The sequence below is a fragment of the Lycorma delicatula genome, chromosome 7 (assembly GCF_047948215.1).
Source record: "Lycorma delicatula isolate Av1 chromosome 7, ASM4794821v1, whole genome shotgun sequence".
Taxonomy (NCBI): Eukaryota; Metazoa; Arthropoda; class Insecta; order Hemiptera; family Fulgoridae; genus Lycorma; species Lycorma delicatula.
The window spans coordinates 87,732,811-87,760,655 of record NC_134461.1 but is presented as its reverse complement, the minus strand read 5'-3'; the positions used below and the strand labels follow the sequence as shown (position 1 = coordinate 87,760,655).

Below are 27,845 nucleotides of genomic sequence, written 5' to 3'. Positions count from 1 at the left end.
GTTTACCACCAAGAATACAGAATTCAATAATGCTTTTTATCTAATGTTTAACATTAAAACTGTAAACATATAAAAATATGTTGTTATAAAAATTAAATAAAATAGAATATTAAATATAGGTACAGTACTGCAAGTGTGGCTAGCCACATAACAAATATTTAAAAAAATTTTTATGACTACTTTAGAATTTTAATGTTTTAAGTTTAATGTGTGACTTTTTAAAAAGTAAAACTTTAAAAAAGAAGAACTACTTAGTTTTTCTAACTGATGATGAGGGAAACCTTCGAAAGCACTTTTATGAAATAACAATAAGCATAAGGTAAGAAGCATTATTGAATTCTGTACTGCTGGTGCTAATCTGTCTTATACTTTTGTCTTTGACATAATTAGTATGGAGGGGAATATGGACAAATACAATTACAAAAAAATTGATTTTGCTAAGTTTTATATATAGATATATATATTTTTGAATGGCTATTTTCTTGCTTTTGTTTTGTTCTAGCAATTTTCATTCAAACTTATTTCTTATGAAATTTTATACTGTGAAATTTTCTGTATGAAGTTGTTTGGAAAATGAACAAACAATCAGTTAACTATTCTGTACGATCATCGGTCTGTGAAAACCTAGTTTACCATATTACATATATCATCTTTATGTTATTAGTATAGTAGACACGTGGTGTGTCATCTTTCGGTACGGAAGTTGATAGTTCGAGACCCGTGCTGTTTAGTCATTTTTACTATCATTAGCCACCAGTCTTTTATTGGGCTCTAATAATAACACGACCTGGCCTAGCGATTCATATATATGTTACAGGTACAGATGATTATGGATACGCTGCTATAATCTACAGGTACATTTTGATTATACGAATAAGTTACACAGCCGCTTAAATTAACCAAATCAAGAAAGATTCAATATATTGTTAAAGATTTTAAATTATCGAAGTAAATAAAATAGTAGGTAAATGTTTATTTTTTTTAATAAACATTTACCTTTTTGTTATATTCATAAACATTTTTCTTTGAAACCATTCATATGTGTATGTCATCACAGATACATGTAATATATTAACAATAAAGTATTTATTTGAAAAATTTTTATTGTTTTAGACTTTACTTGTGATTTACAGTACTGCACCGCATGAATCTATTAGTTATTGATTCTAAGTGTTTATTTTTTAAAGATAAAATCAATGTAACAGACTGAAAATGGCAAACTGAAAGTGATTAAACTTGAGGGTGCATGTTTTATTATAATATGCCAGGTGAATTTGTTATCAGATGAGCACTGATTACTTTAAAAGACTCCTTTCAACAGTTAGTATGTTTTATAAATTAGCTTATATTATTACTACATGAAGATTGTCTTTGCCTGTTTCTGTATTTTATATACAGAAACACACTTGTGTGTTTCACACATATGTATCACACTTATGTATTGTGTATATAACACTGAACAGATGGTTTTGACCTCATGAATGCTATTTTTAGGTATTAAGGAGTTCTAGTTTGGTGTACTTGGTAAAAATATATGGTGTGTGTGTACGATTTCTTTTCTCCCTCTTGACATACTCTCTGTAGGTTGTTATAATTGATATCAGGGTTTAAGTTTTATAACAGATCTAATGAATTTCCGTTTGCAGTTAAGTTTCTGTTCAGACATCTTTTGTAGTAATGTCTGTATATATGATTACTAATTACTTAGCTACAAGTTGTGAGAAATTTGGCCAGTAAACATAGTAATAATTTTTATATTCAGAAAAAGTTCTGTGAATTCTGTACAGCAAATTATTAAAGAAGAACAATAAGAATCGAAAAGGGTAGTTGGAAAATGGCTCCAACTGGATTAATAAAAACTATTGATGAGAGATGTGAAGAAAGTGGTAAAGGAATAAAAACTTAAAGGAATAAATGTGTGTTTTACAAATAAAAAATAAAAAAATCATTTAATTTTTCGAATGGAATAAACTAAAAGATATGTTAATAAGTCAAAGAATTATTTGTAAAGGTTTATAATTAAAGAATTGTATCTGAATTAGCCTGACAGTTTTTTCTGATTTCTGATTAGAGAAAAATTTATCTTGGTTAGGGGATGCTCAGCTGAGTACTTTGAAGAATTGTAAGGTAAGGATGCTGTGTATCACCAACCTTGTTTAAGATTTATGTTGAAGATAATTTAAAAAAATGCTCTGAAAGAATCAGTGTAAGAGGAGAATGAAGGAGTATTGCATTTGCAAAAAATGATTTGGTGATGACAAGTTTATATATAATGCACTGTTTTCAAGAAAAAGTGCCTTCATTTCTTCTTTTACCCTAGATTGGCCTTAATATTCCTTATAGTATGTAAATCATTAGTGGATTTGGCTTTTTCTGAGGGTAATGGTGTTACTTAAATAGCTAAATATTATCTGAATTTTGAAGGTGTTGGTATTTTGACATGTAGTAGTGAATCTTGATGAATGAAACAATGAAATACCACTTAAGTCTTTACTTTTCCATTTAAAACTGTCATATGATTTTCAAAAATCACTTATTAAGAGATTCAAATCTATTTCAGAAGTGATTTGAGTCTCATATCAAGTGACTTACAACCTTTAACACAGTTATTAAATAAATTGAGATAATACTGGAAAAAACTATGGTGATGATGTTAGTGCATATTTTAGTCCATTCAAGACGCCTATTAATTTGAATTATCAGAACATAATACTCTTAAATGTTTTGTATGTATTATATTAAACTTTTGAGTAAATATTTTACATATAAATCTCACATTTGTTTTCACGAGCCTTTTCAATGTATGTAAAAATGTTATAAGATTAAAAATTGATTGGAGGTAGAATGTGTGTATCCTGCTAGAATTGTACTGCGGCTTTTGTATACTGGAATATCTATTTAGAATTGTAGGGGAAATTTTTCCAGGAATTTTACTTAGTGTGTAAATGTTGATGTTAAATTTTGTTTGTAGGTCCCATCGAACAAAACGTGACGTCGTATGTATCGTGTCAAAATGTGCCCCAATTGATTTTTTGGAGCCTTTCTTACGTAAACGTTGCAGGTATGTTCGATCTAGCATGAGGTCTACAAATCAAGAGAATGATGAAATCATGGTTGAAAGACAGTATATACTGTTCGTGGTAGGTTCCATCGCATAATTCCATTCATTTCTCAGTAATGATCTCAAAGGTGAGGGCAATGGACTGTTTGTTGATACAGATAATGAAAGAATAGGGAAATTAAATTATTGGTTTAGAAAAAATTATTTTTTAATCGAGATTTAGATTCCGTGAGATTGACGTGATCTGAGTATTAAAAATGTTAAGAATAATTTAATATTATTTGAAGTTCTTCGTTATAGGTAATCTTTTCTATTATTATTCGTATTTAAATATTCACATTTTTCACTTAATGTGTTTTGTTTTGTATTGCTTCGTTATTCCGTAAAAAACCGTGTAATTTTTTTTTTCTTGTATCTAATCGAAAGAAATTATGTAATGTTTAATTTTTCTTATTTTTGAGTACATTTTAAGATATAATACTCGAACTTGAAGTTCTCCGACTTGAAAGAGAGTTATTCAGATCTCGTCTTCCTGACTTCGGGGAAAATGAAATTTTGGTCTCACAACTCCTGGCCGCCGACGCGATCTTGATGTGGTGAGACTGAGGTAGGAAATCTCTGCAGTTTGTTTGAGTATGCCGAGCGCGACCCGGTTGTGGAACTTTCCGTCGGCTGTTAAACTGATTTAAATTCGTGTGATATGGATGCGACTAAATCTGTCAGTTCAGAGTACGAATCGGGAAAGAAAACGCTTGATTGTGGTATCTTTATTGTCATCAAGTCAGGGAAACAGAGGCGGTGAAAGGTTAATTATTCCCTTTTAAGTACGTTTGCTTGGAAAGAGATTTGGCCGAACTTATGCAGCATAATTTAGGATCGGATTACCATATGACTTTGGTCGTTAGACCGGAAGTTGTTTGCTTTTTTGTATCTCAAGAGGGGAAGAAATTCTAAGGATTTTATTCTGGGAGACCACTTTTTTCATTATCTATGTTACAAATGCCAATGGCTCCCAGCGCAGCTTCACGATTTTGGGATGAATAACAGTGATTGGACCGTATGAGATAATACACACTGACAGTATTCACAGAGTTGATCGAAGCAACTCGAAGGAAAGTGAACGGTCCCACGAGGAGACATTGTTACGATGACGTAACAATTTGGATCTCCTTTATACATCCAAGTGGGACTCTCACAAGCCAAATCTAGACCCATCAACGGTGTACAGCTTCGAAGGACAAAGTGGTTCTGGGTGAAGCCTTCCTTGTACCTCCTTTTTATACCCTTTTAAATTCATCGCATATATTCCTTGATAGTATTCAGACTACCTCTAATGTAATTAATAACATTAATAACTCTATCCTTAAAAATATGATAAATTTTAATAATAATAGAAAACGTCAGCAGTAAGTTGATACTAATCTTAAAATATGAAACTGATTTCTCCTTCCCGAAAAATTCAACTACACTTAACATTAACATAAAAATTGAACATGTTTTTTCAGAAGACTGCCTGACCAATAGAGAAATCATTTCTGACTAAGTAAATTCAAGTTTTTTGTAGCTTTTTCATTTGTTCTGTAGATTAGATTTATAATAAAATTGAGGGTTTATCGAATATTTGCTGAAATAATTAATTTATAATACAGTGGATTCAATTCCCTAGTCAAAAGTTTTTACATTAATAATAAATCAATATGTAATGTAGGATAATAATATAATATTTCCCTGTCTCATTATATATTTATATATAATTTTTTTTAAAATTAATGTATATTAATTTTAAAAAAAAATTTTTGTTTAACCTCCAGGACCACCGTTAGATATTTCTTCAGAGGATGAGATGAATGATTTATAGCATGTGTGAAAATGCCTTGCCTGACTGGGATTCGAACCCGAGACCTCCGGATGAAAATCCGACACGTCTACATGTATACTTCTCTTTTTTTTGTTTAACGTTCGGGTCCACCGTTAGGCATGCTTCAGAGGATGAGATGAATGATTTATAGCGTGTGTGAAAACGGCATGCCTGATCGGGATGGACGTCTATATGTATATTAAATTGTATCCCCGTCACGACTTCGTCCGCGCTTTATGGTTACTTACGTTACCCGTCGTGGCCAGGGGATACTAAAATCATTAAAAAACAAGTTGATATCTTCATGTATTATAGAGAAAATAAAGAAAATAGTGAAATTTAATGTTACCCCATTTACCCTTTAAACTCGGAATTTAAAAAATCTGTAAATCGGTTTTTGGATATTCATATAAAAATTGACACACCAAAATCAACTCGATATCTTCATTTGTTACTTAGAAATTTAAAAAAATAGTAACATTTCATTGTTACTATGTTTCAACCCTTTACACTCGGAATTTCAAAAAATCCTTTCTTAGTATTCACTTACGCAGTAAGAAGAACGCAAACAAACTTTCATAGATTTATCTTCAGATTTTTTTGCTGGGCGTTGATTCTGAGTCACTCACGACATGTTGTGTTTATAAATATATATATATATATATATATATATATATATATATATATATATATATATATATATATATATATACTAGCATCCCTGTCGCGGCTTCTTATGGTTACTTGCGTCTCCCGTCTTGATAATTTTTTTATTTATTTTGTTTTTAGCCAAGTAACCGGAAGCAGATGTAGCCAGTTCGTATTGTTCATACACTAATAGTGGTTGGGCCATCACTTCCCTTAAAAAATCGAAATTCAAAAAATACACGAAAATGGGTTTTAGATATTTATCTGAAGAGTATTTGCAAGCCCAAATCTAATGATTTCTCATTTAGTGTGCTGTTGGAAATGGGGAAAATTTGCGAGCATCGTTCAAATTTTCTTTTTACCTTTCGTCACCTCTTTCAAGGAAAGATCTAGAAATTGGCTTTTAGATATTTATATAAAAATTACACGCAGTCAACATCAAGTTAATATCTTCATTTCTAACCGAGAAAAAAAAGCCGGGTTTAAAAAATTCAAAATCCATTTTAACCCTTTAACTTGAAATTTCAAAAATCTAGAAATTAATTTTTATATATTCACATGAAGATCGGTCATAACAAAAATCAAGTTGATATCTTCATTTGTTACCGAGAAATAAAAAAAAAAATAGTAAATATTATTTACTTCATTTTAACCCTTTAAACTCGGAATTTCTAAAAAGCCTTTATAAGTGTGAACTTATACCGTAAGAAGAACATGTTTACAAATTTTCATAAATTTATCTTCAGTAAGTTTTGCTGGGCGTTGATGATCAGTCAGTCAGTTAGGATATATTCGTTTACAAATAGATAATTATTTTATAATTTTAATTTAAAATTTCTATCTTTTTAAGCTGCTGTGTGTGTGTGTGTGTGTGTGTGTGTGTTTTTATAATTATTATTATTCATTATTCAGGAACCACTTTCATAACAAGTTTAATTTGAAAAAAATATTTTATGAGAGTTTTTTTTTCAGATTTATTATCGGGAAATTACCTGCTTAATATTAGATAAAAAGAACAGAAAAAATCTTACAACAAAGTTGTAATACTTTCCTGGCATTGGTTATTTATTCTTATATAATGGTACATGAAAATATTATTATTATTATTTATTCTTATACATGAAAATAAACCAAAAATATTTTACAAATTAAAAGATAGATTTTTTTATTTTTGATAGGCTCCTTCCCCAATATGCCTCTAAAGTATTTTTTTGGGGGTTACCTTGCAATAGTGTTATGCCTTTTTTTCCTGTTTAGCCTACAAGATATAACGTTCAGGTATTACTTAAGAGGATGGATGATATGTATGATTGTAAATGATGTGTAGTCTTGTAGTCTCAGTTCGACCATTCCTGAGAGGTATGTTTAATTGAAACCCAACCACCAAAGAACACCGGTATCCACGATCTCGTATTCAAATACGTATAAAAGTAACTGCCTTTACTAGGACTTGAACGCTGGAACTATTTCCAAATCAGCTGATTTGGCAAGATGCATTCACCACTAGACCAACCCGGTGGGTTAACTATTGTTATGCCTAGGAAGACAAAAATAAACGGTTAAAATATGCAATAGATAAAAATATAATTTTTTTCAATTTTTGGAGAAGGAGAAGATTTTGGAGACAATTTTTTTTAAAAATGGTAAGCCAAGCATGTACGCATACACTTTCTTTTTTTGTTTAGCCTCCGGGAATTATCGTTCAGGTATTACTTCAGAGAATATGTATGAATGGAAATGTAGTCTTGTAATTCTCAGGTCAACCATTCCTGTAAGGTGCGGTTAATTGAAACCCAATCACCAAAGAACACCGGTATCCATGATCTAGTATTCAAATCCATATAAAAGTAACTGCCTTTACTAGGTTTTGAACCTTAGAACTGTCGACTTCGAAATCAGCTGATTTGCGATGACGAGTTTACCACTAAACCAACCCAGTGGGCTATGTACGCATATAATGAGCTGAATATGAAGTGTATTAAACATTTTAAGAAATTTGAACCTAAAGAAAGTAAACTAAAAGTAACTCCACCACCCTCTGTAGATATTGACCCCAAAATTTTACCCACAAATTTCCTTATATACACGAGTCTGTGTACAAAATTTCAACAAAATCGGTTTATCCATTCAAAAATTATTAAGCTTCAAACACGCTTACATACGTACGTACGTATGAACATTACCACCTTTCCTTTTTTGCTTTTTAGATTCCTGGGTCATGAAACGTTATGAAACGCAACAAAAAACCCATATCCCATTTTTTAACTGATTACCATACTTTCCTTCTTGCAGCACAGCTCTAGAAAACTGTGATAATAGTAAAATAAAGAAGTAATAACAAGATACTATACTCGTATATGCAAGTAATTTTTTGTACATTCCTAGTTGAATGCTATTTATATAATAGATAGTTAGTATTCATGTGTTTATGCCTATGCACACGCGTTTGTTTTATGAGTTAAATGTTTATTTATATTATTAAACTAGATTTGTTAAGTTTTTTTATAATCTGGATTTTTTTTACAAAATACCGAGACATTATTATAATACTTTAAGAAATAATTTTTTTTTTTAATATTTCCACCCATCACCTTCTACAGCACAGAGTTAGTTACTGAAGTTTATCGATTCTTCTGGAACGAGACATGTAAAGTGAGGTTAGGTCGGTCGGTCGCTCTTAAAATAAATTTGAATAAATTTATTTAAAGGAATTTTATTAAATATAGTTATGACTTACGTTATATTTAGTTGAAATCAGCTTATTTACCCTTTTCCATGTATTTCGTATTTATAATACTATATATAAAATAATATTTTGATATTTTTATTCCATGTTTTTACTTATTTTTAAATATTTATTCCAATTAAAAATGAATTTGAATAAATTAATATTTAAAAACATAACACTTTCACACTATGTTATTTGTGTTATATTCTGAAAATCACTTTAATTTGGGTTTTACATTCACGATTTAGGGTTGAATCTAGAAATACCATACACACTGCTGTTTAAATAATCTTTCTGTATAAATGTGCAAAACATTTAATGTTTTTCTCAGTAAAACTTCTAAGAAAGAAGTAGCAATAAATTTGTAAACATGAAATAATACAAATATTACGGCTTAAACCTAAATTAATTTAATAAATATTAAAAGGGTTTGTTTACATTGTAGAATAAACTTGCTTGCAAAAAAATAACTATTTTTTTAATTAGTTTTGATTATTATTGAATCTTGATTTTAGAGGTTTTTTCCAGTACCTTTCTATCATTTGTTAATTTTTTTTTATTTGAAAAAATTAAGACAACTTCTCTGGGTTTTAAAGCTAAAAATCATACCTAGATTTAAATATTGAACTGTTTGTTAATTACTTAACCTTTCTTTTTTTCTGTTTAGCCTCAGAGAATTACGGTTCAGGTATTACTTCAGAGGTTGAATGAGGATGATATGTATGAGTATAAATGAAGTGTAGTCTTGTACTGTCTCAGTTCGACCGTTTCTGAAATGTGTGGTTAATTGAAACCCAACCACCAAAGAACACCGGTATCCACAATCTAGTATTCAGATTCATATAGAAGTAACTGCCTTTACTAGGATTTGAACGCTGGAACTCTCGACTTCCAAATCTAATTACTTAACCTAATTATGCAGAATATGACCGATTTTAAATTTTTTAAAGGGTTTTCTCCCTTGCTTTGAACATCCTTGATTATTGTTAGTTATTATATAACACACACACACATATATATATATATATATATTAAGTCAATGTGGTTAGAATGAAATCTTAAAACCAGTACTAATAAAACACTGGAACAAAAATGAAGTATAATAATGATTGAAATAACCAGATAGACTAAAATGCATAAATAACTGATTCTTTTTTTTAAATAGAACAATTATTATACAATTTTAATACCGTAATGATAGACTGTGTTTATCTTATAGGTGTTAGAGCAGGTTAACTGATGCGAAGACCATTTTGATAAAGTAAACAGACAAAATATAAATTCAGGAATAATTAGGGTAGTTTTAATTGGTAGTAATTTTTGATTGGGTATTTATACAAAATTTAGTATTTTATAGCCATAACTAAGGACAACAGTTAACTCAGAAAGGAATAGATGATGAAATTTAGTGTTAAAATAAAAACGATACATTTTTACGTTGTTCCCATTTATATGAATATGTATTGATTAAAATACTATAATTCTTTTAGAACCATGGGTATTATCGTTGAAATATATAATTTAAAAAATTCAAATTACACAGTACAATATGAAACAGTGTGCATACTATTATAATATAAATTATTATATCTGATATTGTACAATATTTTAAGAGCTCTAAGTTCTATTTTCTTATGGTTAACCTTTTAATTCGAAAGATCTTAGTATTGTAATTGTATAACATGTAAGTGGTAGCAACATTAAAAAAGTATATTTTTTGTATTATTATAAAGCGTGTTTTAGTGTGCAGTTCATAATATTATTTATTAATAAAATAGAATACGAATGAAAATAGAGTAAAAAATGTAAAATGATTTTTGAAGAAAAAAAACGGTACAAGGTTAGTAGGTGTGGGTCATATTTGAATACGTCTATTATTAGTTAATTTTATATTAAGAAGCATAAATAGAAATTGTAAAAGATGTTTAAAACGCAAGAGATAAATTTAAAAGTGCAGTTGCATTAAGTATTTTAAATATTATATTATTAGCATAGAATAGAAAAAAATTCCGAAGTACATCAAAATAATCGGTTGAATAATGTTTAAATGCATTGAATATATATATTTAATAATTTTTTTTCTTTCCTATTATTAGTTCAGACATTATATAGTAACTTTTAACTTAACGTAAGGGGCGAGGTTATGCTGTATCAAAGAAAGTTAGAGTTATGTATTAGTACACGCAATTGTAGCAAAAAGAATAACCTACATATTAAAACAAATTTAAAAGAGATAAAAATCATTAAAACAGAATGATGGTTTATTATTTATTCAGTATTTTAAATTTAATATAGTAATGTGTGGGTTGTATTCGAATTATGTTTCAATATATCGTAATTTTTTAATTAACCTAACATAATTTGAATCATAAATTTACTATATTATTACTAATATTTAAACAAAATTTAATTATTTTATTATAAATTTTAATAAAAATTCAAGGAACAATTGAGAAAAAACTTACTACTCACTCGTAGATTGTAAAATAAAAAGTATAACACTTAATAAAAAAACTTTTAAAAAAATTGTCAGTAAATAAATAAAAATATGAATCATCAATATTTCTTTTTTAAATACGAATAATATTATAATTAAAATTAAATGTAATTTGTCAAATAAACATAAATAAATGAAAAGTTGTAATCGTTTGATCGTTCTTTTACTTGCTTATAATTTATTAGGTTATTATCAGTAGTTATTACATTAAAGTTTTGTGTGTATGTGTACGAATTGATTTGTGTCTATATATATATAGCAAGTAATACATCAAAGTTGATTAGCTATAATAAAAAGAATAATGATTGATCATTAGTTGTGTTTGTAGTATTTACCTTTTTTGATTGGTTATCAGCCTTGTCGTTTGTTTGTATTGGTTATTACCACGTTGTTTGTTTGCTTTCTCGTTTTCTTTCCTCTTCTTCTTATTAGCCTTGTTTATTATTATTCTTATTCTTCTTTAAATATTTTACGTTGTAAGAGTTGTTATTTCTTTTGATATCGGTTGTGTCTCGTAGTTTCTATAATGTTTGTTATAATACAGGCCGTCACTACCACGAGACCTGGGGTTATGCGACCTTGCCTATTGTATTAGTTTTATTACTGCTGTTTTATTAGTATTACTATTATTAGTATTATTATATTACGCCGGTGCTGGTACACGGCTGCTGATATTTCTCTGCAGCACCAGTGAAAACGGCCCGTTTTCGTTGCAACACCGTTTACTTGATATCGTCGTGGTCGTTCCCTATTCCGTTTTGTATTTGTTTTTCCGTATCTAGAGATAAAGCTACAGTTTTCTAGAAGGCTGTGGGGGTAGATATTTAGTTTCGGTATTTCGGTACACGTAGTACTATCTAGCGGTTTAACTTTGTACTGTCATCTAACCGATGTGTATTTCATGGTACTACATTATAAACGGGGTAGTGATTATTTATTTTTAATATATATGTGTATATATAGCCTATATTCTCAAGAAATCGATATTAAGTCCGAGACAAATTTATTAGTAATATTTTATCGATTTATTATTACTGTTATCCCTTCTCTTATCATCAGTTATATCGAATTATTTTAATGTGGCACTTAGTATTAGTTTATTTAATATTACGTGTAAGTATATCAAGTGCGTGCGCGTTTACTAACACACACACACACACACACACACACACAACACTAATAACGTATGGAAATGATACGTATCATGAGGTATTGTTCCCTTATGTCTATTTTATGTAACTGTTCCCCGGATATTCATAGTCAATAAAAAAAATAAAAATTGCTACGTATAATAAATGAAAAATATTTAAAATAACAATAATGTATTTTTCGTTATCTCTGTGGTAAAACGTGTTGTTTTTTTTTCTCTTATAAATACTCCAATTTATAATCCTCTGGTTTTTTGTTTTACCAATGTAATTATTTTTAAATCAATTTTGTTTTTTTAATATGTTAAATATATTTTTATTAATTATTTTTAACATAAAATTTATTAGGATTAATAATTAATATTTTTTATTTGTTTCTATATTTGTATTTTTTAGATATTAATTAAATAAAGTTTTGGACTACTCGATTAATTTTTTAGTATACTTATGAATGTTTTATATTGATGATAACAGTACATACTTGGGTCTCCGATTCAATTCTTGAAGTTGATAAAATTTCTATGCCGAAAAAATATTGGTAAATATGTTATCGGTTGGTTTTCATGGATATTAAAATGTAATACTTCTGAATTCATAAAATTATTCCCGTCGTAACATTATTGTTAGTTTTACGATTTTATTTACGTAATTATTTTCGTATCAAGTAAACGTGATAATGTATATGTATACTTAATATAAAAGTTCATATAAGCATATGTCCGAAAAGGCCGGCTTCCGTGGCGCGAGTGGTAGCGTCTATCCGGAGGTCCTGCGTTCGAATGCCGATCAGGCACATCGTTTTTCATTTCCATTTCCATTTTCATAAAGCAAGATGATCAAGGAGTCGATGCCCATCATCTCAAAAAAAAAAATAAATAAATAAATAAATAAATAAAAACAATATCTCCGAAAACGTACTGTTATTGAATTACGGCTTGCGAAAAATTTCACCCGGATTCCAATTTTTCCCTGTGAAATAAGGTCACATTGAAATTTTTATAGCACAATATAAGGGGTATTCGTGATGTTTTCTTATGTTTTTTGACATGAAAAATTGAATAAAACAAGTCTCAGAACTGTATCACGTGTAGTTTTCATGATAACGAAAATAAAACTTAAAACTTCGGCGACAAAAAACACGTTTTTTTTTTAGATTTGAAGTACAATAGCTTTGTTAAATGACTAATAAATGCGTAAATTTTGTTATCTAACCTTGGTAGAAAATTTAATTCTTAGAAAATTGACATAATAAAGTTTATGAATAAGAAGAAAAATCAATTTTTTTTTATTAAAATCAAAACAAAAGTTAGCAAAACTAAGTTATGGATTTATAAAAATTAAAAACAGATGTAAGTAATAGACCCTTTCATACTAGAACAACTTGTCAAGCGGGAGAAATTATCTAACATTTTTAAACAATGAATTTATTAGTGTTTGAAAATTTCTCAATAGCGAAACGAATTGAAATGTACTATCAACTTAATGGAGCATCAACACATTTCACGAATGTAGTTAGACAATTCTTAGATGAAAAATATACTGTAATTGGATTGGACATAGAGAACCGGTAAATTGGCTACCTAGATCACCGGACTCCCATAGATTACTGTTTATAGGGAGGGATGAAAGGCGAGGTATACAAGCAAACAGTAAACAAACGTGATGAACTGATTGCTCCCATTCCCAATGTTGCTTCCCCCGTCAAGGAACGCTTTGATTAATTGACGATAGAAAATATAAGGAAGCTAGTTGAAAAGTGCGTTAAGGTATCAGTGTTGAGATTTTGGAATATTTATTGTAAATTAATACAGTATAAACCACGGTGAGTATTTTTTTTTTAAATTATTTTAATTTTTTCAGGGGTCTAAATTTATTGTACTAAAAACAGCTATTTTTAATTTTTACAAATTCATAAAATTTTTCGGTGACTTTTGTTCCGTTTTGTTTTTAATAAAAGTTGATTCTTTTTTTGTTTTCCGTAGATTTTATTCCGTCAATTTTCTCAGATTTAAACTTTCTACAAGTTTTGATAATAAAATTTTCCCATTTATTAGTCATTTACAAAGTTATTGAACTTCAAACCTTAACTTATTTTTTTTGTAACTAAATTTTTCTGTTTTACGTTGGATATCATTAAAACTGTGGGTGATACAGTTCTGGGGCCGGTTTTATTCATTCTTTCTCGTCAAAAACATAAGAAACCATCAAATTTAATCTTATATAACGCCTCAAAAATTTCAGTATTACCTCATTTCGCCAGCGGAACTGAAATCTGGGCTAAAATTTTCGCTTGCCGTAACTCGATACCAGACTTTTAAAACATATGTGTGTATGCACTTTTTTTCCTTATTTCAAGTTCTAGAATCAGTTTTCAATTTATTTCCATTTCCTCCTGAATCATCCAAAAAAAAAAAAAAAAAAAATAGTATATTTGAGTCTTTCTTATGGCTGTAATATTTTTTAAGTATCTAGGTGTAGTAGGACCAGTCATATATGCTTACTTTAAGAGTAAAGAGTAAGAGATGTAAATTATACAACTGGTTGTTGTGGTGATCGGAGCAAAATTTTATGAGGGAAAAATATATCTGAATGGTCTAATTGGGCTTGTCATGTTAAAACGGAATAGTTAGGTGTAGGTGCAATTAATTTTCTGCCGTAATCCTAGCACCAACCCACCGGGTTAGTCTAATGGTGAACGCGTTTTCCCAAATCAGCTGATTTGGAAGTCGAGAGTTCCAGCGTTGAAGTCCTAGTAAAGTCAGTTATTTTTACACGGATTTGAATATTATCTTGTGGATAACGGTGTTCTTTGGTGGTTGGGTTTCAATTAACCACATATTCAGGAATGGTCGAACTGAGACTGTACAAGACTACACTTCATTTACATTCATACATATCATCCTCATTCATCCTCTGAAATATTATCTAAAATGTAATTTTAGCTAAACAGGAAAAAGCAAAGAAAAGAAAGTAATCCTAGCACCAGCTTGCAATCCTTGAGAATTATTTTTGTGATCGACTTTTTTATTATATTAGGTTGCCGGTAATCATTTGGTTGTGGCGCCTAGAATAAATACATAAAAACACAACTCCTATTTTTAGGAGTAAGATTTTATTGACTCCTAAACTTTGGTACGGGTTAAAACTTTTCCGACCTTGATTAAGGTCTTATTCTGTAGAGAAAATTTAAAATACTTAAGCATAATTAGAATGGTTTTTCTACTTTTAACAGTATGCATAATATATATCCTCTAACACCTTCACCTTCACGTGACTGAAAATATTTTCCTTTCTAATAATTTTGTTTTAAAAAATACATATTAAGTCTAGCTTGAATCGGTTAAAAATATTTGTAAAAAATCTAATTCTTAAAGGAAGACGTCTTTCATGATCCGTTTTTTCCCAAAAATTTCTCATTAATATGTCTAATGTTAATGACAAATATATTATACGTTTTTTATAATGAAGAAAAAACTAAAACTAATTTTAAATTAAATATGTAAATAATTTAATTGTAAATAAAATATGTCTAACAGCTGAGAGTTGAGTCATCATCCTTTAATTACATGAACCATAATTGTGAAGAATTAGTTCCAATTCTTTCTCCTTCATAATTTTTCTATGGTGTTTATCCTTCATTTCCCCAACAGTAATTATCATATACTCATCGTTTTCTGGACCTACATTTTTTTCTTTTCTTATTATATTCATTCTTCATTGTAAAATAGTTGTGGTTGATTGATTATTTCATACTTTCTCTAATTTATTTCATCTAAAGCATGGGTTTAACATTCCAAGCAGTAAAATTTAAATACTTTTTTATTCATTTTTGAAACCAGTTTCATGCTATTTAATTCTGTTTTCTTAAATTATACTTTTAAGAGTTTTTAACAATATAAAATCTTATGAACACCACGATAAATTGTGCTCTTGGAGAAGGAACGTCGTACTCTTATGACGGTGTCATATCTTAATCGAGAAGATTAAGTCGATGGATATTCTCTCTATAATTTCTATAAATAGAATGGAATAGGATATGCCGTTGCGTACTAAATAAGTCTTCAAGTTAGACCATTTCACGGATTTTATAGGTTACATTTTCTCTATATCAGTAACTCTCGCCAAGATTCAGTAGTCTTTTTCAGTATGATATTGAAATTTTCGGATTTTTAAAATATGTTTCTGTTTATTTAAATTCGTTTTATTTTTAGTGATTTATTAAAAAAAGAAAGTAATGGATTTTCTCAAGGATGTCCAGGTTGTCATCACTTTCTCGAGATTGGAAAAACATATTAAAGAATGTGAAATTCTGAGTGGAGAAACCATACACAACCCCAAATAGACCGATTAAAAAAAATAAATAAACAATTTTAATTTGCCAGGTCAAAAAAAACTTTTACAATACAAAAAGACAAACATAAAGAAAATTAATAAAGTAATTTAACTTGATAATAGACGCAAAAAAGACCTTTTTGGATAATTATTAAATTATCTAAATAATAGGTAGCTGTTTTTAATTAAATGAATAAACAAAAATAAAAACAACACAAATTCAAACAAAATAAAAGACAATGTATCAATTATAAAAAAAAAAAATCTAATGTGAACACTTCATGACTTCTTTTTACGCCTATTAAATTATATATACACATGTTTTAAAATGAAAAGTACATACAATTTTATTTCATTAATAACTTCTGATATTTTTTCATTTTTTTTCCTATTGTTAATATTGAATTATTATTTATCGTAAATTTTTTTTACAATCAGAGGTTAATACTATTAATAAATCAATATATTTTCATTACAAAAAAAAAAGTTAAAAAAGAGGAGTTGAAGTCGGATTTGAACCGCTGTGCCTTCCTATTGTAAGATCCAAATATTTCATAAAAAAATAAACATTTAAAAGAAATAGAAAATAAAAAAAATTAATTTACCGGTTCAAAAAAACTTTTACTATGTAAAAAGACAAACATAAAGAAAATTAGTAAAGAAAGTAATTTAACTTGAGAATAGGCGCAAAAAAGACCTTTTTAGATAATTATTTAATTTAATTAAATTAAATAGACCAAATAAATGAAATAGGTAGACGCTTTTAATTAAATGAATAAACAGAAATAAAAACAACACAGATTCAAACAAAATAAAAGACAATGTATCAATTATTAAAAAAATCTAATGTGAACTTTGGCACCAATGAAAATAAGTATCACTTATTATATATTGTTGAAAAGCTCTCAATGAGGGCTTATTACTGCTATTAAGAAAAATACCAAAATCCAAATTTTTTTGATTTTGGGTTTTTTTGTACACTTTTGGTCCAGTCGATTGCAATCAACATGGAAGGTGCAGAACTCGATGTTACAACAGTTCCAAATCCAAAATTTCAACAACCTACGGGTAGTAGTTTTTGAGTTATGCGAGATGCATACGTACGTACGTAAAGACGTCACGCCGAAACTAGTCAAAATGAACTCAGGGAGGATCAAAATGGATATTTCCGTTGAAATTTGAAAATCGAAATTTTTTGCGATCACAATACTTCCTTTACTTCTTACAAAGAAATAAAAATAAGAAATAAACCCACAAAATAAAAAAAAAATAAACGAACTATATAAACACCTCTGTAATATTATTTGTTCCAGGAGGATATTTTTGTCTTTTTTTGTGTTATTGTTCTGTGTATTTAAAGGTTTTATCATTATTTGATTTAGTTAAAAAGATTCTGACATTAATTATAGTCACACGACGACGAAATTGGTAAGTCTTCTAAAAAAAAATAGACAATACACTTTATAGGTGAAGTTTTGAATGTTTATTCCTGTGATATTTAGTAATGTAGAAGTATGATGTGTTATTCTAATCACATCAATTTTTAAAAATCATGTTATAAATTTGGACCATCAAAATTTAGTACACTTTATTCCGTACAAAGTTTTTCAGTAAAAACTTGTTAATAGTTTCAATAAAATTGAAACTATTTTTCGATAATAAAGTAACATTCGTAATGGTACAGCATACAATATGTAAATACACTCGTAATAATGATAAACGCACACACGCACACACACACACACACACACACACACACACACACACACCTTTTTCACTCTCATATGATTGTAGTTTTTGTAAAATAAAACTAATGTAACTTTCATTGTTCTATCACAGCATATTCAATATTCATTAGTGATATGTTGCTGTGAAACTGGTTCGAAACACTTTTTTTTTGCATTTAATCCGATACTTAATGCATGTTTCTCATTATTTTTTTAATTTTATGTTCTACATTTTAAATCATAGTCGCTATTTTTATCTCCCGCTTGCAAGCTACCATAAGCGAAGTAGGTTAATACTTATTTGTTAAACTGATATATTATTTTTTATGGTTTTTACAGCTCAGTATTTGTTTTATGAAAATAAACAAATAATACAGTTTTGATTTTAATTGTACCACTTAAAAGTTAAATTATTTGTGTTGTAAAGATGTTTTATTTTCCGGCACATAAAAGTATTTTTATACGTGTTTTTTTTTTTAACCGACTTCAAAAATCCTGATGTGGACACCACATAACTTCCTTGTACACCTATTAAATTACATTTACACATTTTTTTTAAAATGAAAAGTACATAAAATTTTATTTCATTAATAACTTCTGATATTTTTCATATTTTTTTTTTTTTTAATTTCATTATTGAATTATTATTTATTGCAAATGTTTTTACAGTCAGGGGTTAATAATTATTAATAATCAATATATATAAATTAAAAAAAAAGGAGATACAGTCGGATTTGAACCGATGTGCTTCCCCTTGTAAGATCGATATTTCATTAATTAAAATTTTATTTGGCTATAACTCTTGAACCAATGAAAATTAGTACTACTTACGATATATCGTTGAAAAGCTCTCAGTGAGGGCTTATTACTGCAGTTAAGAAAAAGCTCAAAATTCAAATGTTTTGGATTTTGGGTTTTTTTTGGATACTTTGGTCCAGTCGATTGGAATCAAAAGGAAAAGTGCATAACTAGATGTTACAACAGTTCTAAATCCAAAATTTCAACATCCTACGGCTAATCGTTTTTGAGTTATGCGGGATACATACACACATACGTACGTACGTACAGATGTTACGCCAAAACTAGTCAAAATGGATTCAGGAATGGTCAAATTGTATATTTCTGTTGAAATCTGAAACCCGAAATTTTTGGCCATCAAAATACTTCTTTTACTTCGTACAAGTAAAAAGGAGGTGGTTGTCAATTCGACTGTATTTTTAAAAATTACCGCCGTCTAGCGATCGGTTGAGGTACTAACTTTAAGTAACTTTATATTTAACTTGTATTGGCTGGCACCGACTTCAAAAGTAGTTATTTGTTGCAAATACTTTTTTTTTTTACTTTAGTTAATAAATAAAATATCCCTAAGATTTTAGTATTATTAATTGCTGAAGTCGTTTTTTTATTTTTTATAAATTATTTTATTACACATTTTAAAACAAGTTAAATAAACGCCTTTACCGTGTTACATTCTAAAAAAAGGATGAAATTTTTTCTGCGATCTTTTCCAATTAGTTTAAAGCAAAATAAATCGCTTCATAATAATTATAAAAAAATGAAATATTCCAATCGGATTTACAAACTTTTCTATTAACATATTTAGTTTGTTTCATTACTGAAGTTATTCTTCAAAAAATTTCAGAATAACTAAAGAAAAGTATCCTTTTTTGCACAAAAAATGTAAACATATGCTCTCGTAACTATATAAGAATTAATATTTCCCAATTATGTTCTTACTCAGTTTATTTCTTTTTGGAAAAACGATTTTCCAGTTATCGGTGTCTTTTTAAGTGATCCTCTTCAGGAATATTTAAAAAAAATTAAAAACAACCGTTATTAAATAGGAAATAAATATATATTTAAAATAAAAATATGATTAGATATTTCACTCCAGTTCTGATGATGTATAGTAATGTTTGGAAGAAATTGATTAGTGAGTGCCTTATCTTATGTCCAGCACTCCGCAATAACATTCACGCTTGTTGTAAGGTGGTTGTTATAATAATTTCCTCAGAAATTATTTATTTTTTTAAATTTTATTTCATGCGGTAATATTTTTTAAATTCCTCTCCACATTTTTTTAATTTAACTTATTAAAATACTGCTTTATTTATTTTTAAAGATAATCGTTTTAACTGAAACAACTGTAATTTGTAAAGTGGTTGATAATTAGAAAAGCAGGATATAATAAAGTTCTTATTGGACGAGGACAATGAAGAAAAATTAGTTATTTATTAGATATATAAAAGGGAAGATTTTTTACAATTTTCTATTTATCTCTTTCACACGGTCGTAAAATCAAGTTTGGTCAAAAAGTGATCAAAAAGATTACTTTTATTATAATTATTCTTATTTTTTTGAAGATAAATTTCTGTAATGGAATGAGATTACATAGGGTAAGAGAAAGGTTAAAATAACAACCTGATTTTTTCCAATCATTATTTTAAGGTACCTTATATGGCTTTAAGCTCGTTGGTAAAGATAGATATAGCGCGTATTATACCATATAACATCGCATTTATTTTATTACATTACCCGTAATGAACATTTGTAATATTGTGAATTTACTTTTAAAATTAAGTTTATTATTATTTATTTATTATTTATAGTCAAAATATGATATTTCTTCTCCGGAAAATAAAACTATAAATAATTCTATACTGTGTAATGTCTTCAACAAATTTCAATGTGTTTATCATCTAATATTAAAAATGAGATTTCCTCAGAGATAGTTATAAAAATAAATTTATGTGTTGAAGAAATATTAAAAAAATAATTAAACAAAACTTAGGAAATAATAAAAAACTAACACCTGTATTTATGAAATCTATATCTACGAGTACAAAGCAACTTGTCGTGACCAACTGATTCATCAACGAATTCATCAACAATAATTGATGAAAATGTGTATACATGTACTTCTTATGGTATGAGTGCACACTAAAAAATAATTCTTTGAAATTCCCAGTTTAGATTAAAATGGAGTAACAGTGAAATTTACTATTTTTTTCCTTATTTCTCGGTAATAAATGAATAGATCTACCTGATTTTTGGTGTATATAAAAATCTTCATGTATGTATCTAAAATATAATTTCTAGATTTTTGAAATTTCAAGTTTAATGGGTTAAAATGGATTTTGAATTTTTTTTTAATTTATCGAAAAAAATGAATATATCAACTTGATTTTTGGTGTGTGTAATTTTCATATAAATATCTAAAAAGCAGTTTCTAGACTTTTTGAAATTTTACCTTGAAAGGTAAAAAAAAAATGTGAATTGTTGAAAATTTTCCCCATTTTCGAATATACTAAACCGATATTCACTAGAATGGGCCTTTCTAATACTCTTCAGATAAATATATAAAAATCATTTTTGTTTATTTTTTTTTAAATTTCGAGTTTTTAAGGGGTGCGACGGTGTACTAGCTGTGGCTCACCCAACATTGCTGTATGTGCGACGCGACTGACTGTACCTGCCACCGATTACTTGACTAAAAAACTAGTTAAAAAAAGAGAGAAGCGAAGTACAGTCACCTCTTAATGGTGTTTGTCGGGTAATGCTAATATCCGTGCCAAATACATTTTTACCTGTATAAAGTACGGATAACCAGTTATAACTAAAACTTAAAGTGGAGGCCGACTGTTTTGAAACTCACATTCTTAGATCATTCATAGTTTCGGGTCCTGTACTGACAAAACTGTTGCTGTGAAGTAATTACAATACATTGATAATTTTTATAAATTGAACAGGCTTTAATTTTTATTTATCATTATTATTCTCACAAGCATAAGTGTAATAAACACAGCGGGGCTCGATTAGTGAGTCATGACCGGCTAAATATCCCCTGACAGCGACAGGAAACGCAAATAACCATGTTGCGCGGACGAAGCCGCGTCGGGGATGACACACACACACACACACGCGCGCGCGCGTGCTTGCGCGCACCCCCCACACACACATATATATATTTATAATCAACCATCCTACAAAATCCTGTACTATATATATATATATATATATATATGTGTGTGTGTGTGTGTGTGTGTGTGTGTGTGTGTGTGTGTGTGTGTAACATCAACCATCCTACCAAATTATACGTATCCTGCCAAATAGTTTGTATTTTTGAATTACTCAGTTACTGAATATTTATAATTAAAAAAGAGCTTGGCGTTGACCAATTAATTTTTGTATTCATGTTCAAATTCTGATTACGGATATCGCGAGCAATACCACAACGGGAAACGTTAATCTCTATTTATAAAACAATATTGAGCGATTCATATTCAGTGATCAGCAAAAACTAGTAAAGATAGGTTTTAGAGAATTTGTGTACATGTTCTTCTTATGGTGTAAATGGACACTAAATTCCGTCATTAGACATTAAATTCCGAGTTTTAAGGGTTAAAATGGCGTAATAATTAATTTTACCATTTTTGAAATTTCTCTGTAACAAATGAAGATATCAACTTTATTTTTGATGTGTGTAATTTTCATGGGAATATTTAAAAATCAATTTCTAGATTTTTCAAAAATCGATATTGAAAGGTGAAATAATTTTGAACAGTTCTTGCAAATTTACCATATTTCCGACTGTACTAATACTAAAAAGTAATTACTTTTCTGATAAATATCTAAAAAAATTTTCGAGTTTTTTGAATTTCGATTTTTGCTCTTACTGTATGTGCTACACGACTGGCTGCACCTGCTTCCGTTTACTTGACTAAAAGACGTAAAATAAAATAAAAAATTGACCTCGTCGGAAACGCAAGTGTAACCATATTATGCGGACGAAGCCGCGACGAGGATGGGATGCTAGTAATTCATAAAAGAACTAAAAACAAAATTTATATCAACTAAGCCTCAAGCTTTCCAACCTGAAAGCAAAGACTTAAAATATCATCTATTCTTTGTAAAATGCCAACTTCGTGTTACATAATTCACCAATAGGTTTTTTGAACAATAGACCTCGCTCATATTGTACTGATTTTAGAAATCAAACAAAACAAAGAAATCAATTAATAAATTCAGATTGAAGATACATTAAAAAATGAAATTTTCAATCGTAATTGAATTTGTATGGTATAGTCAGTTCCAAATATTTTTTTTCTATTAACAATATCGTAAACACTCTTTCTAAGGATGTTAAGCATCGCTGAATAATGGCCGTTGAAAAGGACAGATCTATCTAATATTTTTGACATGTCTATCAAAATATTTTTCATTTTAAAATTTTTTGTGAATTGTACTTTTACATCCAAGTGGAAAACGATAAAAAATAAGTTTATCTAAAGCCACCGTATGAGGAAGTATTTTATTATCGTATACTAAGAAAGTATACGATAATTCTGTGTAATAGTTGAAGAACTTTCTCAGAGACAAATGTTTAACTTAAAAACGGAATTAAATGTGAAAGATTGGATTGTTTAATCTTTAGTTGTTGAGAGTCATCCTGGAAATAGGTAAGTGAGGTTATAGTCGTAACTAAAGTGAGCGGAAGTTCATTTGTCAGTTGCGTTGGTTTGGCAACAGGAACTTTCCTTCTACCTCGCATCACTTACATTCCTTTTGCAGGAAAGATATGGCCACCATTTGGAAACGGAAAATCTTTATGAAAAATTGTTGTTAACAACAATGACTGTTTAAGTATAACGGCATCACAAATACATGGAAAAGTGTTAAAAAATCGATTTAAAACACGATCCTGCTTGGACAGTTATCAAAAGCAAAATCGACAACAGTGTTTTTCAATTAGTTAAACGGTTTTGTGTTTATACAATAGAATAACTTTCTATATACGTTTCCTTTTCTTCATCGGCTATTATCTATCGCTTCCTATTCATTACTTAACAATTCATATATTTCATCTTCGTTAATAAGTTGTTTTCTAAGTATATAAAGGCTCCGGCCTTTCATCCGGAGGTCCTGCGTTTGAATTTCGGTCAGGCATGATATTTTCACACGCTGCACAAAAAAACATTCATCTCATCCTCTGAAGCAATACCTAACGGTGTCCCGTTACACTAAGTACTTTATATACTTAAAAAAAAAATGTTTATAAAGGCTGTTTATTATAGTAACATTTTTAAAAAACTTATTTCATAATATCAGTATATATTTTTTATTATGTACGAATCAAAATCATTTACACTTCATCGTTTGATGTAAATTATTTCTTTTATAATTTAAGTGAGATGTACACTTTTCTTATGTAAAAGGGAAAAGGGATGTTTGGTATTATGAAAAGAAAAATTTGTTGTTTCCTCACGATAGAGTTGTTGTAGCGTTGGTGATAAATTACGCAGCTTCATAAATAAATACGAAAATACGTAGTAATTGGATTACTGTTTGTGAATTATAATGTTGCTCTTGAATTAAAATATCAAGTTCTTTATTAAGAAAAATTCAAGCCTATAAATATTTATGAGTTGATGGTTAACATTTTTAGAATTTCTAATATGTACTATTTCTTTGAATAAATCAGGATAAAAGTTAATGAACACAAAATGTTCTGTTATCATTGTTTAAAACTATTTGAATTACATTTTTAACAGAAAAAACAAAAAATAAACATAATATAAGGATATGAATGACTAGGAAAGAAATTTCCCTCTAAAAGAATATACAATAAGTTTACTTAAAATTGAGTTTTAGTTTGAAATTTACAAAATAAAAGCATTTCTTGTTTTACTCATATTTCTTCTTTTCTAAATTAAAGATATGTATTACGATGGAAAGATCAAAAAGTAAAGGGACATTTTTATTTCCCTATCTGTTGTAATAGTATAGTATTTGTTGTAATAATAGTTTAAAAGTTTCGCAGGAGCTTTTGAAACTTTGCGAAATGAAGTAAATTAATATCTTAATAATAACGTTTAATGAGACATGGATCCATCAAGTTCATGGAGACATGGATCCAACCCAAGTGGTGGAGTAAAACCAGTAACTATATTATACACCTATAAGATGTGAGCGCTTTCAACAGTTATAAAGTTCATTGATTTGATTACCCCTCCCCCTCATTATGATCATTAAAAACACCTCATGATATAGTTGACAGTGATCAGTTTATTGTGTAGTCATTTTGTGATATCATTACAACATTATGACGACACAACTTAGCAGAGCATCTTATTATAAAACATATAAAAATTTAAAATATTAAATATTAAAAATATTTAAAATATATTAAATATTAATATTAATATTAATATTACATATTAAATATTTAAAATATGTTATAAATAAATGTCATTATAAATTTAAAAGTGAAGAATTACTCGCCATTCTGCTATTGAGGGATATGCTGTTTTGATAGTTGATAAAATTTGATATAACTAAAATTTAATAGATTAAATATTAGGTTTGAAAGAAATTTTCAAACCGTGGAGGAAAATATGCAGTTTTGCTTAATAAATATTTAGAGCCGGAGGATGAATCTAATATGATTCCTTCTTTCAAATGAGAGTCCTTAATTGATTAGGTGGTGGTTTATTAAAGAATGTCTTGGCAGAAATATTTATTAAATATTTTTTTATAAAACCTGTACTGGAGTAATGCTTTAGCAGAGATATGATTTTTGATAATGAAACTTTAATGTAAAAATGCACTAAAATAAATATTAAAATATTTCAATATATTGAAATTTATCATTTAAATAAAAATCTGTTAAAGAATTTGAATAAAAAGTGTAAAGGATTTACTTTTGACATATTTTCTAAATTTTAAAATGTTTGTTTTATAAAACAAGACTACTGAATTATTCTAAACCAGATAAATCTTTTCAGAATTTCTTTCATCTTTACTAGCAGATTTTTCTTCACGAAAGCTCTCCTGCTTCATACTAGTTTGCTTTTGAAATGTTTCTTATCATTTATACTTCATCAAAAATCTCTTAATATATTCCTCATTGAATTCAAAAATAAACTATTGTCTATTTCAAATTGAATTATTCTCCTAGTAATAACTCTGCCATTCAAAACTGTGAACCTGATAATTAATATCTTAATAATAACGTTTAATGAGACATGGATCCATCACTTTGAACCGAAGAATGAACAAGTTTAGTCTGACAACATCTTTCATCTTTAAACAAAAAGATTCAGACACATTTGCAGAAAAGTTAGTGATAATGATATTTTGGAATATGAATGATCCAGTTCTTTATCGCTTCACATCAACAGTTGAAACTACGAATAGTGAAAACTAGCGTGAACTATTAACGATCACTTACGGCAAAAATCAAGTTTAAAAGGTGCGGTAAACTTTCAAAAGGTGTAATTTTGCTTACGTATAATGCTCGACATTCTGTAACAAAAACATTCTTCGGTTTCTTGATAATGGTTTTGAGCAACTGGATATCCACCGTTTAGTCCTAATCTGGTACCATACGATTTTAATTTTTTTAGTCCATTGAAAGAAGAGATGCGAGGGAATCATTTTTGTGGTTCTGATGAAATCATGGAAACGGTCTAAAATTGGCTGTGCATCGAACGAAAAGTTTTTCCACGAATGAATTAAAAAACCTGAGAAAAAGGTGGGCTAAGCGCGTAGAGTTAGTAGATTTAGAAGCGTCTAGATGTTGAAAAATTAAACATATTTTATCCAATTACAAATAAAAGTAATGATTTAAAAAAAATTTCTTTTTTGATGTATTCTTTCGGTATTTTATATATATATATATATATATATATATATATATATATATATATAGTGATTCAGGAGGAAAGGGAAGTAATTTAGGAACTAGAGCTTGAAATAAGGAAAAACGTTCGGTTCATACAAACATTTATCCGAAAACTCTGTTACCGAGTTAAGGTTAAGTTTTTAGACCTGGAAAATCGATTAAAGCAGTCCCAGAACTATATATTACATCATTTTCGTGATATCCAACGTAAAACGTAAAAATTTGGTCACAAAACATGCTTTTTTTTAGGTTGAAGTACAATAACTTTATTAAATGACTAGTAATTAATGGATAAATTTTATTGTTACAACTTGTAGAAAATTTATGCAATAAAATTTGAAAAACAGAAAAAATCAATTTTTATTGCTAAAAACAAAACAAACAGAAAAATGTTATGAATTTGTAAAAATTTAAAACCAACTGTTTTTAGTACAATAAATTTAGACTTTTGATGAATTAAAATACTGTAAAAAATAAAAGAAGTCATAAATGACTTCTGAAAATGTTATACCCATTTTCAAGGATAGTAAGCAATCCTACGTGGGACTTATTAGAGAAAATGAGGAGCAAATTATTTCCTCATTGCCTTCTTGATTCGATTATACTATTACATATCAGCATCGTAAGATCTCCGCTACATACTTGATATTTAGCCCTGTAAGCGTCCCCTTCGGTCTGTTTACTCCAGGAACATAGTGTAAATGGACATCATTACTTCCAGAGAAAGCAGCTGTGACTACTCATTCTATGTGTCACAATCATCTGAAAGAATAGGAAAGAAGTTTAATCCAACAAATTAACGTACTCTTTGTTACAATAAGCAACGAAATACATACTGTGCCTTTACTCACTCGATAGGGAAAAAAATTACACAAAATTATTAATGAAAATACAGTACGTAGTTACTTTGATACCTTGAGTATGAGTGAGGTTAGCGACCGCTATAAATAAAATGTAAATTATCATTGTGTAACAGATCATAATATCTGAAGTATTTATTGCTTCCTTTCCTCGTAAAACATTCTTTCTTTGGAAAACTTCCAAAAACTGAATAAAAAAGAAGCCATGATACTGAACTTTACCTGTAGAGTATAAATCTTAGAATTTTAATCCTTTACTCAATTTTATAATTTGAAGTTTATTTTTTACTTGTATGACAATTT

General features: G+C 28.5%; 2 protein-coding genes across 3 annotated transcripts in view; one reads left to right on the top strand and one right to left on the bottom strand.

Annotated features, from left to right (window-relative positions):
* The window catches only part of Teh3 (tipE homolog 3 phospholipid transfer protein), a 60,708-nt gene extending 49,205 nt beyond the window's left edge, over positions 1-11,503 (bottom strand). For both annotated transcript variants that reach the window (XR_012757041.1, XR_012757042.1), the window contains exon 1: positions 11,128-11,503. The gene's annotated coding sequence lies outside the window, so the exon portion shown is untranslated. The remainder of the gene's footprint in view (positions 1-11,127) is intronic.
* Positions 1-27,845, top strand: part of LOC142327629 (cilia- and flagella-associated protein 298) — a 467,369-nt gene that overhangs the window by 219,071 nt on the left and 220,453 nt on the right. The window lies entirely within an intron of this gene.